Below are 19,724 nucleotides of genomic sequence, written 5' to 3'. Positions count from 1 at the left end.
CTCTGCATATGAACTCCTAGGTCTGGGTGGATTATTTGCATTCTGAATATCTGACCTCATGTTTCACTCTCACTGAGTTTTCCACCTCTCTATTGAGATTTTGCCACTTCACAAATGAGAGAAACCTGTTTCCCTGCTCATTTCTTCAGTCAGATCTGTGATTTTTGAAAATAATTTTTCTTCTAGTCTCTGTAGTGGTGGCAATGAATCTTCTAATAAAAAGGCAGAAAAAAGATTCAAGTGCCCTTTATTGGACTTGTGGGCTATGCTCCAGTCTACAAGAACAGACTGGAGCAGGGAGTAGAACTGACACAATTTACAGACTGAAATGCAACAATAGCAATTTAATCTCTGCACAAGATAAAGAGTTTATTATTCTTTTTACCTTTGTTCTGTCAAATGTTATTTCTAGGATAAGTATCTGGTGGGCTGTATTTTAAGAAGTGCAGAGCAGTTTTTTCTTCACAACAGGCTTCATTCCCTAGGATTATAGTAGAGAGTACTTGTGCTTTAAAAAAAAAAATCCTCAACAAAACACTCTCTAAAACAAAACTATGTCACATTCTGCCTCTCTGTCCAGGCATGCATACACCAAAAGTGAAAATCTGCCATTTCCAGATAAATTGGTTGTTAGTGGCCAAAGACTGATGTAATAACAGACTGATGAATTCAAGATGTAATTTTCTCCATCTTTATGACTTGAATGTTTGGCTGGCATTCCTCCTCCTGTTATCTGGTTTTACCTCAGTGCAAATATTGATAATATTCCTTGTATGAGAGAGTCGTCTGTGGTCCTTTGTTTCACTGCAGTTGTCCATTCTTCCTTTATTTCACTGCAGTTCTCTGCTGGGTGTGTTAACTCAATGAAGTCTGTGGCTTGGTCCCAGCCTGCAGCAAAAAACAAAGGTGTGTTTTAGCTTATTTTTCCCTTTGGCGTTTATTGGTAAGGAAACAAGTGCTTTGAAGTATTTTGAATTATCTGATTCTCCTCTGTCAATTTGCAATGTGCAATTCCTGTGCTCAGTGCTCACCTTCTGAGCCATGGGCTCATTCTTTGCTGTTCTTTGCTGACCACATCTGGGAGTTGATGTGCTGAGGAGGTGTCACTGGGTATTTTATCTCCCCGTGTTTATGCTGGTGATCAGCACCCTGTCTGCCCCGGGCAGACACTCCACATCTCGCTTTGAAATGCAATGCAACGTCTGGACCCAATCAAGTGATGCTGGAAATAAATGCTCAAACAACTCAAACAAAGTCTTGGAGAAAAAGGGGCTTGGAGGGCTAAGGGGGAAAGGTTTAAATCGGTGTCAAATGAGTTTTACTGAGTTTTACTTGGATTGATGGGCTTCTGCAGATTCATTAGTGGGCCTGCCAGTGGGATGCTGCTGCATTAAAACACAGGCCTGCCCAGCCTTGGATGGAAAAGCAGAAAGTAGCCTAAATTCAGTTAAGGGCTGAGTTCTCACAAACTTTTGTCTTTGCCTAATTAGGAGTAGCACTGGACTAGTAGCCTGGAATATACAGACTAAGGATGTGTTTAAGCCTTCCTTGTAAAACCGTATGCTCAGCAGAAAAAAAATAGGGGGAATTACTATTATTTTAAATTATAGTTGGCTGTGAATGGAGCATGATACTATTTAGATGTTTTATTATGGATGATGTAGTAACAAACTTGAATTCAAGAGAAGCTCAGGTGACATTTTGATCACGTTTCAATCAAAGATGATACTCTTTGGGAGCAGAGCTGGAAAATACTGTCCTTTTATTTTTAAATTGTAAATAAATTTGCTACTCTCATAGCTGCTGTTCACTGCTTTAGTCGTGAGCATGTTTTGTTTATTTTCAATATGAACTACTTGCTAATTGTTCTCTTCTGCTATCCACCCTTTGTGGTGGATGCCTTTTCACTTGACTCACAGCATATGATTTTTTAAACCATTTTATGTTAACTTAAAATAAAAAGTTAACTTTAAATAAATCCTGCATCTTGTGGCATACTGATAACCGTAGAACGGTTCTTGTTTGGAAATCCTTCAAATACCTCATCACCACTTCACCAATGAGTGACAAAGAGCAGCACAAGCCAATGCTTGTGTCATTGGAAGCACTTGCTAACAACTGATTCAAGAGTTTGATCAGCTCCATCAAGCAAATAAAATTTGCACAGGTCAGTGGAAGATGGTTGTTTTTACTAAAAAGATTCAATTGACTCTTAACCCACCAAAGCTGTTGTCTGCTGAAGAGATTTAGAGTCTCATCATGAAAGCTTGAAAGGGCTGATTATGACAGCAGCAACCCCTTGTACCTGAGAAGTTAATTAGGAGGCAGGATGAACTGGTCACAGGGTGCAGACCTCTGCTGGGAGCAGCAAGTTGATGTAATTCAGCTTTCATGGTGCTGGAATATGGAAAGAGGTCGGTGCTGAGAGGTGCTTAGTACCTGTAGACAACAAACTACTTAAAGCTGCAAAGTATTCAGGAGCAAAGATAGGGCTGAAAAAAACTGTCTAGCAAGTTGAGATGTCTGAGGTTCATTATTGCTGTCACTGAGGGGTTTAGTCCTTTTTCTCAAGGTTTCTTAGAAAATATTTTCTGTGGCATGCCATGCACGGTGATGCCAATTGCCTGAGAGAGCGCCTGTGACTGGAATATGTAGAGTTGTGAATTTTGTCTGATCATAAATCACTTCTCTGAACATGGTGTGGCAGTTACTGACGAAGATCAAAGATCTTTGGCAACTGTGTGCTGTTTCTGCCAGTAGGTTTTTTTAGTAATGTTATAAATTACCTTTTAAAAAAATTGAAAAGGAATTAAGGATAACCATTCCCAGAGAGTCTCAGAACACCATTTTCTCTTTAAGTTGGTAGTAATTTAAAAACCATTGTATAGGCATTTAAGAATGCAACTTATCCAAGGAAATTGTTCAGAAAAACATTCCTTTTAATTACTTGAATATGATAAAACTAGGTAACTAGAGATTTTTGTTACAAAAGTGGTCATGATTAGGGTATACTGTTACTACTATTTATTGTTAATGGTTAAAAAGGCAGCTTTGAAACATTAAACTTTGGGAGCAACTAGATTAATTCAAAAGAAGTCTAAGATTAAGAATGGAGATGAAAACCTGGCTTGATTTATAAGTCTTACTCAGGAAATGGGAACTATATGACATTTGCATGTGCCATGCAAGATAACCACATTTTCTGGAAAAAAAGGTAATGCAGAAACAACATCTGTGGTAAGGCTCTACTGTACCTGTTATGGTCTCCCTTGCATTACAGGTAAAGAATTTGAATGCCAGTGCTGAACTTCAAGTAAATAAAAACAATGGCAGCCCGTTGGGTAAGTGGAAGGTTTTCTTTTCTCCAGTGGCCTCTCTGAGACCACAGAAGGCAGGAGGTCAAGGCAGCTGTTCTGATTTCAAGGTGCCTTTTCCAGCTGTGATGGACAGCTGCTTGACTATGGCTTGGGATGTTTTCTCTAGGGAATGAAAGGACAGAGAATATGGAAGGAGGGGGAAAAGTGATGTGCTGAGTGCAGTCACAGCAGAAGCTTTTGGTTTTTTGGTACATGGTGGGTTAGGAGTGGCAGGAGAGGGAACTTAAGAGTGAGGAGCTTGTGCAGAGAGCAGGGATCCCTCAGGCATAGGAGGAAAGGCTTTTGAAGGATTAGAGTGTGCTGGGGAGAACTTAGTGCAGCTCAGATTCTGTTGCTTGCTTTGAAATGTAGGAAACAGCCAGAAAACTTTTTTTTTAATATTGTCACTTTAAGATTCAGTCTTGCTTTTTGGTGGAGTTTGGTGCTGATGACATGGAAAAATGTTGCAGTGCTTGTTCTTCCTTTGTGTGACCCTTTGTGAAAGTGTGTCTATGTTTTTTTTCTGTGAGTGTTATCTTTTGCAAGCAGTGTTGTCAAGCCAGCTTGTCATGTTGTTAGGGAATTTTGGACTGGATGGTGGATCATACTGGTAATACTTCTGGCTTAAAACCCTCGGGATCTGACAGAACTGAAACCTGTTCTCTCCATTTTCCTGCTCAGTCTACAATTATTTGCATGCTTGGACTTATTTATTTTTTGTGTGTGTATTTTGACTTCTTTCTATTTTTTTCTTTGGTTCAGGAGCCCCCTGGGTACAAAACAGATTTGCCACAGACACAGAGTGTGCTCTATGGCTGTCTCCAGCCTGTGATGTTTTCCCCAGGCTGGAGAGCAAGGCAGTGTCCCTGCATTGCACTTATGGCAGGGCTCTGTCTAGCTGGCATTTCACAGATGAAAAACCATCCTTTGTTCTTTATTCTGAACTCAAGAAACTTGATTTGGCTTTTTTTTCCCCTTTAAGAGGAGAGTTGAGTAAACCCTCAATGTACCTGAACTCCAAGATGGTGATAAGTTTCCTTCATAGGTCTGGTTGATATGGCATTCAGATTTTTTTCTCCAATATTCATTCCCCAATAGAGTAAAGTATTGCCATTAAAAGGCTGCATATTCCATTGGAGAATTGGTTTCATCTAGGCAAAGGGTGAAATGGAATTTATACAGAAAACCAGTAAAGAGCTTTGAAATGTGTACGATGAAGTGTGTCAAAGACATGTTTTTACTTACACTTTAAGTAAGACAGATTTGAACTTTAACTTTCTGCTATTTCTTTATGACATTCAGAAGGACAGTTAGATTACACCAAAATACTTCTGAGTATTTGTTATTCCAATGTTACTTGAAAGGCTTGTACGGTCAAGTGTATTTGTGTGTGAACAGTTTTGCTTTTCTTTCTCTTGAATGGAGGCTTTTGTTTCAAAGGCCAGCACAAGAAGGACTTGGGTATCTTTTGGTGAAGCATTATTGAAATTTTTTTTGGAAACAGCATGTCTTACTTCCATTTTGTGTAAATAAAGTTGCCAGGCTATAGGAAGAAAAATCTGGGCTTTCAGTTTAAAGAGATCCTTATTGCCATAAAATTGCACACCTATAATTATCAAGCAGTGTTGTAGCTGTTCAAGCTTTTATGACTAAAATGTTCATGCCTTGATTATCTGACTTACAGCTGCAGAACAGGCTATTTAAATCACTGTGATAAAATGAACTGAGCATCGTGGCACTTAAACCTCTCAAATTCTAAGGGATTTAAAGCACAGACTTTTTGAAGTGGTGCCCACTCATCCTCGTGCTATTCATCATGCTTCTCTGGCTCCTTCTCTAACCACTGATAGAACTGCTCAAACATCTGGTCATTGACAAAACAGGAGTGAAAACACAAGTATTTGATTTAAGTGATGTGTGCAGTGTTCTCTGGGACGAGAGGAATGCCAGAAGGATGTAGCACAGTGTTATTTGCTCGAGGTACTTAAAGCTCTTCTGGAAAATTAATTTAGTAGCCAGTTTTGAGGAGAGGTGTGTTTTAAAGGGAGGCTGAGCAGTGGTGGAGGTTTTTTTTATTCACCACCCTCTGAAAATCTTTAGCTGCTGATAAATGTAAGGCTGTTGATCTCTGTTAGGTTTTCAGTCTGCTGCTGCTTTGCAATGCTCAGCTCTCCACTGCCACTTTGCTCATGCCTGGGAGCAGATTGCATTTGAATTTTCAGAAAAATTGCATTGTATTGCTAGGATGGACACAGCTGCTGCTTAAACTTCAGTAATTCTCCAGAGTAACTCTTGGTTTGCAGCGAGTTATCTGCAAATTTAATGATGAAAATATAACCACATCCACCTTCTAATAATATAAGTGACTCAAGTAGCTTCATTGTTTGAGATGATTACTGTAAATAGGAGTAGAACCAATATTTACTTTTGCTTTAATCTCTTCCTCATGATTCATAGGAGCTGGCAAAATTAGAGAATAATTAGATTCTTATTCCAGTATTAGGAAAATTCTATTACTTAACATGTGGTGTTTCTCTGGTTAGCAGGAGGAATCTGGTTTGAGAAAATGCTTCATCCTCACCTCTCGGTGAAAATGAAATATTACTTCTGACTTTGGTGTGGCTACATCTGCTGGAGAGTATGTATGAATAGGTAAATTATGCTGGATGCATGGCCTATAAAGTGGTTTTGGGATGATAGGATAAAAGCTGCTGTGTGAATGTGAATTAAGTTATCTGATAAACCACAGCTCTAGGGCAGGGATGAGGGTTTTTGGCTTAGGAGCTTATTGCACCCCTTCTGAAGGCACTAGAGCACTGTGTATCCAGTTTTTCCTTGCTGATTAACTGACCTGGGTGATCTGTGTGCTCTGTCCTGCTGTGTGACAGGCACTTCCTTGGGCACATGTCACTGTGATAGCTCAAGGGATGCCCTTCCAGTGACAGCTGATAGGTTTAGATTTTGTGAGAAGGACTATTGTGGTCTTGACTAAAACAGGCTAAATGATAAATAAAATGGGGTGAAATGCTCAAAGCCCTTCAAAACCCCTGATTGCAAGTGCTCTTGCAGGATAGGTCAGAGATAGGAAGGTGCAGAGGCAGAAGCAAATATTGCTGAATGATGGAGCCACAGCACCTTTTTTCCTGTGGAAACCCTCTTTCACTTTCTCCTGGGATGCAGGGTTTCTCCTGGGGGTGAAATAATAATAATAATAATAATAATGCTTTCTTAGTTTCTATCCTATTCTCCCTAGCATTGCCACCCTTCCTTGTTTTAGTCTCCCCTCTAAGAATTTATCCATTCTCCTTTGGAACCTGAATCTCAATTTTCCCCTCTTCTCCTTTATCCCATGTTTACCTCTAAATATATTTATTTCAGTAATTTAGTCTTCCCTTGCCCTTAAAGGTCCTATGACAATAAGTTTCATGGAAAATCTAGATTCCAACTCATCATCTGGGCATTCTCAGGAAAGTGGAGTTGCTTCAGTAACTGGAAGCTCTCTGTGTGCTGTGCTCTAGGGAGGTGGTACACATCAAAAACATGCCAAGAAAACATTAGTCAAGGTCAGGGGCAACCTAGCCTGGACTTGCCTGGGTCAGAACATGAATCTTATTTCTAAGTGCAAGCAAAATATCAGTTTGTAATGTTTTTCTAAGGCAAGGACATTTTGATTTGCATTGTTGCAATGCTTTTTTTGGCCATGGGTGAGGGTAGACTCCTCTAAACAGATTCTGCTCCATAAAGATGGCAGATGGGCATCTCTTGGGTGATGCAATTAAAAGGCACCTCCAGTCTCCCTCCTGTATCCACCAGCAAGCCAGTGGCATCACGAGCAGCTGATTGCTAGGGCTGTGTGATGAGTAACCCTTGTGATTGATTTCCTTCTATTTTTGTGGAAGGCTGATGTATGAAATTTGTCAGTTTGGGATCCCTGGAGCTGTGAACGTGTTTGATCACATCTGCTGGCAAGCAGAGGCCAGTGGGGTGTGTGAGTGAGAGCCTGGCCATGGGTTCAGGTGACTGCTTTCCAGTTATTTTCTCTGGCACTGCCTGAGATGAGAAAGTGGGGGATTTCTGAAAACCTGTTTTGCTCAGGCCCAGGGCATTCCCTCCCACTCTTCCTTTCCTTCCTCTGACAGTCCTCACCTTCTCTGCCTTGCCTTAGGGCTAAAAGGGGTCTGGAGAAGAGGAAAACTAAGCACCAGAAGAGGAGTCAAGTTGTATGTGGGATTACACAGCAATTAAAGCAGAATTATCTGGAGGGTGGAAAGAGCAATATTGTTCCCATTACCCCAGTTCTGGTGATTTTATTAACTCCATCTATACACTCAAAAAGCAGGAACCCTGCAGATCTTACCTTTGAGCACCTGTGCTGTTCAATGGGTCACTAATTGAGGCCTGTGAAAGTTTGTCAGTCGGGGCTCTTGTCTACTTGGAACACCATAAAGATATTTTGAAAGAATGTATTGTTGGTCAGTTTTCCTTTGCAACCTGGTGTTGTATTGCACTAAATAGTGATTTAGTAGTTGTTTTGCACTGGGTGATTGGAGGGCCCTCTCCTGGGTGTCTAAACATGGAACCTGTTACAGCTGCAGAGATCAAGCACTGTGGTTCAAGGAGTAACAGCCAATTTTGATAAAAATATTAAAATCCAAAGAAGAATAAGCAGGAAATGATTTATTTATGGACTTTTAACCATTTCTTGTTGATGACTGCAGATAACTTGCAATTTTTTTTGATGCTAAATAAAATCTATAGAGACTTGTAAGCTTCTCTTGTTTGGACAGGTATATACACAGTTAGCTGGTCATTGAAATCATAATATTCAATGGAATAATATGGTGTCACTTTATAAAAAAGCATGGGGTTTTTGTTTTCCCTAGAAGTGTTCTGATCTGATAATGTTTGTGCCATTAAACTCATCAACTGGATTATTCCTGGAAGATGATCAAAATAGTTTATAAAATCTCTATGTAAATTACTTCCTTTAATTTGAGCGGTTTTGCATGAAATAATTTTTTTTTTTTTGAGGTGGTATTTTAACCAAAAACTAGCTATCTGCCAAGCTCCACCTTGACCTCTGTTTACCTTTGAGGGCAGCCAGCTTCTCTATTCATCATTTTATGCACTGAAATTAATGGGTTCTGGCTGGTTCAGCAGAAAACATCTAGTTTCCTGAAAAGCACCCCGAGAATTGTTTTTACAGTGCCCTTTGTGCTTGAGCAGACCTGGTAAGCACTAGAAAGTCTCACTCAACCTGCTCCCTTGGGATTTCCAGCTCTGCTTTGCAGACAAATGAATTTTCTGAGCTTTTGGGTTCCTATCCTCACTGAATCTCTGAACGTCTTTTGAAGCCTGCCTTGTTCTTACAAGAAACCTTAGTGGAGAGGAGGTTTGTTTATGAAAGGATATATTACACTCCTTCATTTGAAGCCAACAAAAGCAGCTCTCTTTCCCTGGCTGTTCTAATTGATTTTTATTTTTTATTTATTGTTTTGAAGTTAAACAAGTCATAGATTAAAACCCCTTCAACCTACGCCTCTAGATATTTTTACCATGTAGTAAAAATGCAAGCACCAGTGCAAAGAAAAAGCAAACCGCTGAAGCTTGGAGGGTCACGTTCCTGCAGATGCTTAGTCTGTGCCTACTTAAATTGTTCATCACTGCAGCTCCTCATGGGCTCTGCTGCCATTTCCCTGGTTTGGGATGTTGGAACCAGCAGTGGCAGCTGTGTAAGAAATGTGAAACTTGTGTTGGTGCAGGTATCAGCATCTGATTGAATGTAAAAAGCCCAAAAGATTATTTTTCAATGGACTTCATCTAGCATTCCAAAGGAGGAGTTTAAGCAAGAATACACTGATATGGCTCAGAACAAACAGATAATTCCGCTTTTGACCCCTATTACTAAACCTAGAGAAAAGTGACAAATAAAAACCCTATTAAAACCTAAAGCTTTGAATTTCCTCCTAAACATCACCACCAGCTAATCCTTGTAATGCCTTCAATTTGGTCAGACCTTTGTTCATTGCTGGTCTTTGCTTTGTCCTCCTACTTCACAACTGCTGGTAGCATTTAATGAATTTTGAAATGATTAGGTCAGGTCACTTAATAGAATATGAAAGGTCTTGATGAGAGAAACAGCTTTTTCTACAGTCACATCAAAACAGTTAGAAAAAAGTGATTTTTGTAATTTGTTTTGGGCTGCAACACTCCTGGAGAACATACCTAATTTTGAATCTGTTGTGACCATGGTCACAGGGGTTTTCAGGTGAAGGAAGAGATGAGAATGTTGACTCCATATTCAGAAGGCTTGATTTATTATTTTAGGATATATATATATATATATATATATATATATAACATTATAGCTATACTAAAAAAATAGAAAGGGTTTCCTCAGAAGCTAGCTAAGCTAAGAATAGAAAAGAATGAATAACAAAGATCTGTGTCTCTGACTCTTTGGTCACAGCCAAAGCTGGGTGAACCCACTGACTTTGGGTCTGTATTTATTCCTTATTTATAAAAGAAAATTACATTTAGGAACCAAAGGTGGGAAGAAGCTGTAGATCTTCATGAGGAGACTGGAACAAAAGGCTGATCATGAAAATGAATGGAGTTATTGTGTGTGCAGAGACTTCTTTCTGAACAGATAACAGTTTCTTAATTTCTTGGAGCCCATAAATTTACGCATAATCTTGGCATAGAGAAATATTTTTTTTTTGGTTCACAATGAAAGTTGTTTAATTTATTAGTAAGGAGATAACTTTTGTTTATATGCCAAGAAGCTGTCTTTGGAAATTATACAGTTGTCTGCATTTGGTGTTGCTAGATAATGGGATTATGTGAAATTTAAAATATACCCATCACTATTGAATATGAGTGATGAGTGCATATGCAGTGAGATTTATGGAGTTTGTGTGGTGTCATGGCCATTTCTGTGATATTTAACTAGCAGTTGCTTGGCTGAGTATTTTAAAAAACATAAAGTTGGAGTGTTGGGGAGAAGTTGCTCTACCTAAATGCTATTTGGATTTCCCAACACCTAATGCTTTATGGAGATCTTATATCACACCCCACACACATACCTTCCCCCAAGCACTCCCCCTGGAAATGTGTGAGGAATATCTCCTTACAGGAGTCTGGTAAATGGCTACACTTTCTGAAGGAACTCCTAAGATCATATGAATTAAAATTGATAAGAAGTGTAATCTGAGTTGGTTCTGCTGTAAAAACTGAATCAGTCATTAGCTGTGAGGACAGAGCACTTTGAAACAGTCCATTAAGGCAAGAGATTGCCCAATTAGATATTCACGTGGCAGTTAAAATTGCATCAGAATGTTAACCACTTCCAATTTTTAGTCAAATGCCTCTTTAAACTTTGACTGAAATGTTCTTAGTTCTTGCTGCATGGCAAGAGTGAAAAAAGTGCTTGAAATACTTGTTAAAAATAACCAAAGCCCCACATCCACATTAATTTCATGCCAAGTTGTTCTTTATGTAATTTGAAAGGGCTGTGATATTCAGCTTCAAGTATTGAGAAACTTAAAGGGAATATTAATATGCCCTCATAATATTCCCATATGAGGGCAAATGATGCAAAGATTTCCCTTGTAACCTGAGCAATGAACAAATGTTTTGAACAAACCAATCTTCAAAATTTTTGATGCTTTTCAAAGTTTGGGGTATTTTTTTTTTTTTATTCCTAAGGCAAGGGAAAGAAACTGTAGTTAGGCATTCCAGTTTAATTAACCTTATTTTAAATAAATTTAAATGCTATTTGTAATTCTCTTGAAGAAATTACAGCAATCACTTGAGGGGGGTGTGTCTTCACATTATGGTCTACAAATGCTGTTAAATTCAGTCTCCTGAGGACTCTTGCATTTGTCTGTGTTTTGGTTTTCTTTTTTTTTTCCTGTCTTCTGGTTGTTTTTTCCTGTTTTAAGTATTGCTTCAGTAAACAGAGATCTGAAAAGCACCTTGGGCAACTGGAGCTATGGATTCTCCAGGGAGACACATCAGTAGAGTAGCAGTTCTCAGTAAGGTTAATAAGAATAAATTAGACATTATGATTCTAGAACCAGATATTTGCAATTGTCTGGTGAAAACAAGACAACAAAGGCACAGGTGAAATTTCCTGGAAGTCTGCATTTGTGCTCTGTGCTCCTGTATCTGCCACACAAACACAGTGTCAAGGATATTAGAGCAATTCCTTCAGGAATGACAAGAAATGCTGTCATTCTGAGGCTGTGCTAAGAGATGAACGCTTGCAGGAAAAGCTGTTTTATTTTAACGAAAATGCCAGGGCTGTTGGTTTTAGGAGCTGATCAGCACCTACATAAACTCTTAGAACTATAATCCCAGCATTGCTGTCAGGACTATGTTTGGAAAGCTTTTTTCTGAATGTTAATAGAAATACTCAGAATTAGTGAATTTGAGCTATCTTGAAAGTTTTATTCTACAAAGGATCAACCTGAGAATGGCTTTACCCCAAATGTGGGGGGATTTTTTGGGTGGGAGTTGACATGAAAAGTGTGGGGACTCTTTTTTGCAGGCCGTCAATATGTTGATATTGACTGATTGTGTAACATTTAATGATGTTTAGGCACAGATGCTTGCTAGGGTAAGGCAGGTCTTCAATGACTGACACTGTGGAATGTGCATACTTTGTTTGGGTTTGGCCTTTATGTGTCAGAATTTAATAAGAAAAAATGAACAAAATAGGCTGTAACAACACTCTTGGTGTTTATTCTGGCAAATGAGGTTATTGCTCTTGCTTGAAAAGTCATAAGGAGAATTGGGTGGGAAAGAACTGGGGATCAGTGTTGTCATTATTTTATGTCTAGTAGAAACAAAACTGATTTGTCGCTTTACTGACACTGACATGAGTGCTCTGATCTGTTTGCAGGTGTATAGAGCATTATTCTTTTCTAGGGTATTGTGGCACAACCCAACCAGTATCTGAGTCTGTTGTTTTGAAAAACAGAAATTAATAGAGAAAATGTGATCAGTAGTTCAGCCCTTCTGTCCCACACCTTTATCCCCAGGCTAAAATGGTGTAAATTCCCCCTCTGTGGGCTGCTCTTAGTAAAACTGAGAATGGAGAATCTGTGCAGTGCTTGGCTTCACCTATTATTTTATCAATCTCCTCTAATTCCATGTATCTGTGTTATTCTCTCACTTGAGCAGAGAACTTAAAATCAGCCTCTCATAATATAAATCCTCTGTTGCTTTAAAAAGTGGGCAATGCTCCCTTTACCAGATGTAAAGAAAGTGCAGCTCAGTGGAAAATGGCAAGTGTAGTGTTACTTTCTTGTACTTTTCAGTAAAAGACTGGAATGCTATTAAGCTCTTTCACATTTGCATGTGATATCTTATGAATTAAAGGCCAAATTGTTGGGGTGAGAGGAGGTTTGATGATATTTCAGGTTTATGTCTGTGATAGCATGAATGGAACATCATCAGGCTGAGCATCATAGAAGAAAAGTAGTATACCAAGTTAGGAACTGTAAAAGTAAATATCCATAAGCTCTTGTGATGCCTGACTTTAAATATTTTATTTTTTCAACTTTATAAAATAAACAAAACTTAGGGAAAATTTTTCCTATAACAGAGCTGAAAAAAGCATTCAGTATATGGTTTCAATCTAATCACTGCTAAAACAATCTAATATAAGCTGTGAATGCTATTAGATTGTGGCACTAAGGGAGTCCTTCACTGGAAGGAAGGACTATCCTTGGAAGCCAAATAACATTCTGGTTACTTTATATTTAAAAATCCCAACTGTAGTGCAAGGCACTCCAGTAACTCCTTCAGTGAGAAAGCAGTGTTTGAAAAATATGGGCAAATAATTCAGACTTATGATGAAAGATTTTCAGGTGCAGTAATTGTATGCTAGAAGTGCAAAGATGTCTTTTAGGCATCATTCAGATAGGTTTCTATCAGAAAAGCAACACAGGAATTGTTTTAAGATAATAGAAATAGTAAGTAATGTGTGGCAAACATAACTTGTATCTACAAGTATTGGATGGGGAAATGGAGATTAAAAGCTTTAAGCAGACTTTAAAACAAATAAATAAAACCTTGAAGTTTAAGAGATTCCTGAGGTCTAGAATGTGACTAACACACAACGCCTGCATTTGAGGGGTCAAGTAACATACTGGAAAACTTTAGACTGCACTGTTTGATGTCATTCAAGTGGAAAGTCTTAGAAGCTCTTTTAAAGTTTAAATGAATTTTAATGGCCCAAATGAGAAAACACTTGGAAAAAAACCAGTCATATGATTAACTCTTTACCTCCTGAATTCCAGTCCCATTGGCAGGATGCACACCAGTATGAAAAGTGAAGGAGATCCTTCCAGAATCTTGAAATCTCTAAGTTGTGTGGAGATGATGCTGAGCATTACAAAGTGCTGGCAGCTCTTCTGTTATCAGTGTCTTGCTGCTCTCAATAGAAGGCAGATTTAAAAAAATTCTATATTGAACATGCTCAAAGTATTTTAAGATATTAAGGAAATGGGGTATTAGTTCCATTAAAAAAAAAAAGTCTGCACAAACTGAAAAACTCAATATACCTGGTGGGAAGGGGAGGAGGGAAAGGACTTGGGGACAGCTTCAGAAAGGAAATTGGAACCATCAGTAAGCCTTACAGGTTCTGAAGGGTCTCTGTAGTGTGAGATATTAGGATCTTTGGTGGAATCCAGGCTTTACACGTGTACCATAATTGCCTCTGACAATGCTGTACAAAGCAAGGATTTCGAGGCTAGAAATCAATGGAAAGGCACAACAAATGCTGTGGCCTCCCTTGCTGCAATTAGATACAGGAGATTCAGATCATTTAAGTTTCTGCTCGTAAATTGCAGAACAGCCAGTTAGGAAGCTGTAAAAGGTGGGAGCCAGTTTAAAGAGTTGTACATAATGGGTGAGATTCCAGAGCGTGCTGCCCAGGAAAGACACTTTCAAGTGAACATAAAAACCCTTCAAGTGCTGATCCCAACGTGCACAGCTGCAGCAGAGAAGGCAAACAGCGCTCCTGCCCCAGGACTGCAGAGTAAATAAGGGAGCTGCCATTCTGGTTATCTGCAGGTTGGAGCACAGGATCTGCTCAGTGTATCTGTGACAGGAAATGGCCACTCTTAATGGGAAATGAGGGAGATGAATCCAACTGGCACCATAAATCTGGGAGGTGTTAGTAAGTGTGAGGCAATTAGGATCCTTTTCACTGCAGAAAGGAGACAGTTTTATTACTTCTTTTTAAGTTATTTCTTTCCTAAGTGATATAGGTGCCTGTTTTGAAACCGTTTCATTTAAATACAAGAATGAGTGAGGGAATGTAATCTGAACAGGATAAGTAATCTGAGGTTTTGAGTCAGCTATTTTACACAAACATGATCCAAGCCAGCTGCATGGTAGTTTTAAATAATTTAAAGTAGAGTTTGCTGTGTTCACCTTAGTGAACACAGAGTGCAAATTCAGGCTTCAGTGGCAAAAGATTTTCTTGGTAGATGATAATTAACAGCTCCAAACAGTGCATTCCCTCTTCCCCTGCTAATCTTGGCCTCCAGCATATCTCACTTGCCAAATCCAGTGATAATCTCTTGGATGCAAGTGGCATCTCTTGGATTAAGTGCTCCTGGGTAGTGCATGGCTCCCCAGGCATCTCAGAATGGAGGTGGGGGACAAGGAGGGTGGGAAGGGGAAAGGATGTGTGCACACCAGCTTTTGAAAAGACTGGCAGAGCTCACATCTGCATTTAGCTTGGAAGAACTTGATTTCCAAGCTTCAAACTCCCCTCCCTCCCCTCTGCTGGCCCAAGATCTGATGAAATGGCCAAAGGCAAGTGGAAAGCTCTAATTAACAAGGCAGATATGCTCTGAAGGACTGAGCTAGGCACCTTCTGTGCCTTTCCTGGGGCTGTGTTGGTGTGTTTTGTTGGTTTTTTGGTTGTTTTTCTTCTTTTGAACAAGCTAGGCCCAGGCTCATTTGATGGTCAGTTCTGCTAGAACCCTTGACTGTGTAAACTGGTACTCTTTCTTTTTGTAACATGCTCATCACCGTGGTGTCTGAGAACTTTGTTCTGCAATGGTAACCTTGTGTGCATTAACAGACACTCCTATCATGGATTTTTCCATGACTTTTCCCAAAAGGCCATTACCTGTTTTCCTGTACCAGCTGTGGACTTCACTAAAGATTTAACTCCCACCCCCTGCCCTACACCCCAGCTGGAGAGGGTGGTTTATTCAGTTTTCTCTCTTTCAGAACTGTGCAAATTCCTCAATAAATGGGCTGTCACACTCGTACAGCTCACAACAAAGTGGGTTTTTGTTCATATATCCAGACTACAAACGTGTCGCTATCTGCAAATTGTTTAAATTCTTCATGCCCTGCCTTTGGAAAGTCTATTTTAAGACTGTTTTATATAAAGTCTGTGCCATGGTTCTTAGTTTATCCCCACCCTCTGTATTACAGCTTTACATGCAACCCAGATGCTGAACTATTATGGATATTTAGTCATATATCAGTGGAAGAGCAATTTAGTGGGGGATGCTGAGGATTTTGTATTGCTGATTCTTGATCAGATTTTCCTGAGCCTAAGAATAAAAAGCATTTTTCCTGCTATGCAAGAGCTTCAAATTCCCCTGAATCTGAAAAATGTTTATTTTTTTACTCACATTGCTAGTAGTGATTTCAATAATTCCACTCTGATGTTAACAGCACTTGTTCTTACTCTGTTGCCTATGGATTTCTGATCCTTGCTGCACCAATCCTAAACGTCGATACAAACAATAATGAGGGGCTCCTATCCCTCTGGGCATGCCTGTAGGTATTGGAGATGTAAGTGTTGTTAACGAGAGAAAATTGTGACAATTTCTTTCACAAGCTCAGGAAAAGTAGTTTCTTATATCCACGGGACTGCACTGTGTAAATCAGCAATTTTCATTGCTGAAGTTGCTTGGAAGGATCACACTGACAGCTCATTTGGCTGGTCTCTAGCCCTGACTCCTGACAGATCTTGTAGCATGGTCAGTGAGCAGAGCTCTGAGCTGCTCTGTGCACCCTTCCTCACATCTGATCAGGGCTCTCCCCTGTGAAAACCAGGGTTATAAAACTCTTGGTTAAGCAAGAGTTTTACAAACCAGAAATGGAGAAAACTGAGTAATAGAAGACTGACACCAGATTCCCCTGTAACTTCAGGGAATCTCTGAGTGGAAAAATTCCAGAAGCCAGGGGTAGCTGGCTTATGCTATTTTTATTATTTTTTTAGAAGAAGAAATGAAAAGTTGCACTTAGGAAATGGAAGATTCAGAATACAGTAATACAGACTTTGGGAAATGATCAAATGGAAACTTGTCTGCAACAAATTGCTTTAATGATCAGCATAAATGTGTTTTAATTTGGATTAATTACAGCCTGGGAAGACTTTGCTCCTAAATAAACTTCAGGAAAATGTCATCCATAATGAATATACTAAATAAACTTCAGTATAAATAAATGGGTCATGGCTCTCCTACTCACTGAAGACTTGCTGTGTTTATAGAATGCACACAAAGCCCTGCATATATACTGTACCTTAAGGTATTTACGTAATGACAAAAGATCACTTTTTCATTTTCCAACCATCACCAAGGGATTGCAAAGCAATCAAACTTTAACAGCCAATTAATCTCTCTAGATGATGTTTGTGTAGCACTTAACCAGTTTCAGTAAATTAGATCCCTGTGGGCTGGGCTGTTACATTGATAGAAATGTTACTGCTAGCTGGAGGCATTCATTTACTAGTTTGTAAGAACAGCAGTGTTGAGAAATCCTGAGCATATGGAAACAAACTCTCTGCACCTTTTAAAAAGAAATGCTCTTTGTAAAGAATAGGAGGTTCTGGGGCTCGCCCAGCATGGAGCCTCACTAAACTAAAGCAGTTTGTCAGTTCTCTTGGATTGGAGAGACTGCTGTTAAATTCCCTGTAAGAAACAGAGGAAATCCATTGGGAGGCAGCTGTGGCTAAAGAAAGATAATTCATTGCAATAGCATCCACTAAAGCAAACACTTAAAGGAGCAGGTTTGTTTAAAGCATTTCTCCTGTGCACGTAGGCAAAGTTATACTGAAACAGTTTTTGGAAAAACCTCCAGGAGTGCAAATTTTTTGGTATATGTAAAGATAAAAATCTATCAGAAAAAATATCATCTTGAATTTAGGCTGGAAACTTTTTCCATGTGTTGGTTCAAGGCCTCTGCAGCAGCTCTCAGGCTCCCTGTGTGCCATTTGAAGCCCACAAAGCACAGCTGCAAATTTCCAAGGGAGAGCTGCATGGCTGATGCCTGGCACCCATGGCAATACAACTGCAGTTGTGGGTTCTCTGTGGGTTCCTCAAGGATTTAATTACTTCATGATTGCTGCACTAGGTTAATGCAAGGGTTCCCTTGTCCATTATGGCTCCAGAGAAGGATTCTGGGGACAAATGGATGAGTTCAGCTCTGCTCCTTGCTGCAGACAAATCCAGCTGGAAGCAAGGCAGATGAAGGGTTCGTGCTTGCAGCTGCACTGGTGCTGCATTCAGGATGCAAATGGGGAGAAAGGACACGGCTGCAAGTGTTTAATTAACAGTTTCTGATCCACAGAAATGTCAGGAGGGCTTTAGGGAGAAATTAATTCCTGGCAGGATGAAGGCATTTGGTAAAAGTCACAGTCTAGCTTGCTGCCCTTGAAGCAGGTGTGTGGAGTCCGTGACATATGGCTGGCATCATATGCTGGAGGCAGCACAGGGGACGTGGAAATTCTGTGTGTGGTTGGCTTTGTCTGATAAGGATCAGGAAAACTGTGATAAAAACTTGGTGTTACCTGGGAGTGTCAGCCCAGGAGTGTCATGGCCAGTTGAAGTTGGTTTATATGTATTTTAATGGCTGGTGAATGTGCTCCTCCAGTGTTACTGGATGCTTGCCTGGGAAAGGACAGGCTGCCCAAGCCCGGCTCAAGCCTGCAGTGGTACTTTGGTTCCCAAAATTCATTTGCTGCAAGGTGTGTGTGAGTATTTGAAGTCTATAAAAGCTGATCACCATTCTATGGGTGTTTGCTGAGGAAAATCAGGGCCATGAGCCCCTGCTGAGAAAGGTCAGCTGCTATTTGCTGCTTTTGGGACATGACCTTCTGCTTTGCTCCTTCTGATAACTTACATTGTCATGCAGTGGCTCATGATGTGGCCTGACCACATGGGGTTTAGCAGGAGAAGGTTTAATTAGATTGTTATGTAGTGCATATAGTTGCAAGACCAAAGTGATGATAAAGAGGTCTGACCTGTATCAGCAATGTTGCCATTGCTGAATTTGCTAATAATGGCTGGAAACTGAGGAATGGATCAGGTACCTTCAGAGGTCGTCTGGCTCAAGGCCTTTTTGCTCTCTTATTTATAATTGAGGGTAAATTATAAACCCTCAATTACCTTGAGGTAGGTGTTACCTCAAGTTACACCTACAAGAGGTCAGTATTCTTATTCTACTGACCTTATTCTACTGACCTCTTGTAGGTGTTACTGTTCCAGTGTCTTCTGAGCACTGCTCAGGACATCTAATTAACACAAGGGCACGATAAGTTTTATCTGCAGTTTTAGGTTTTTTCTTTGGCAACTGAAGAATACTGGGGAAATACCAGGCATTGGTCAGCAGCTTTCACAGCAGGAATGGGAGGGTTGTTAACCAGGAGAGCAAAAAGCAGCACAGACCACATGGATGCAGTAAAAGCAAATGTACAGACTCTGTTTTCCAGCATTTCAGCAGGACTTATGCTGCAAATGTGTGTTTAGAAATCTTAGTTGAAAGCAGAATGGGAATTTCACTCTACTCTGCAACAATTGTGGGATACGCAAGAGTGGACAGGAAGGTTTCTGAGTGTGGGTATAGTGGTCAAAACATAGTTTAGGACACAAGGAAGCCTGTAGTATAAATGTGCTATTCATTACAATTTTTCAACAAAGATTTGATTTGAATGGCTGGTAATGAAGTGCTTTCTTAATACAATGATTTTCCTTACTGTTTAGATGCACAATGCACAAGTTTGGATAGAGACTATTTTTTTCTTTTTTCCTTATTTTTGTGAACAGAGAAATGACTCTGTGTATATTGAGTAAAATTACAACTTCCTACAATGGCCTGCTGAGAAAATAAATGTATCGAAGTGATACTTGACTCTAGGGGTGAAATGAAAGAACAGAACAACGAGACTTTCTCCAGCCAAGTGAAGTTCTGACAAGGTCATATAACAAAAGCATAATAATATCACTCTGGGTTTCTAGTTATCATTTCAGTATGTGCTCTGACCAGTGAAAGCATTGCTAATTTTGTTTTCCACAGCTGTCCTCCATGTCATGAGTTTGTACTTCT

The 19,724-nt window shown here is 39.7% G+C and overlaps 1 long non-coding RNA gene across 1 annotated transcript in view; it reads right to left on the bottom strand.

The window, feature by feature from the left end:
- Positions 1-251: 251 nt before the first annotated feature.
- Positions 252-19,724, bottom strand: part of LOC128934775 (uncharacterized) — a 34,533-nt gene continuing 15,060 nt past the window's right edge. Inside the window, exon 3 of the long non-coding RNA XR_008482885.1 lies at positions 252-888. This is a non-coding gene — a long non-coding RNA (uncharacterized LOC128934775). The remainder of the gene's footprint in view (positions 889-19,724) is intronic.

This window comes from Melozone crissalis, unplaced genomic scaffold, assembly GCF_028551555.1.
Source record: "Melozone crissalis strain CALT ecotype California unplaced genomic scaffold, PUWL_Pcris_2 ptg000014l_1, whole genome shotgun sequence".
NCBI lineage: Eukaryota > Metazoa > Chordata > Aves > Passeriformes > Passerellidae > Melozone > Melozone crissalis.
This window is presented reverse-complemented; position numbering and strand designations above follow the sequence as displayed.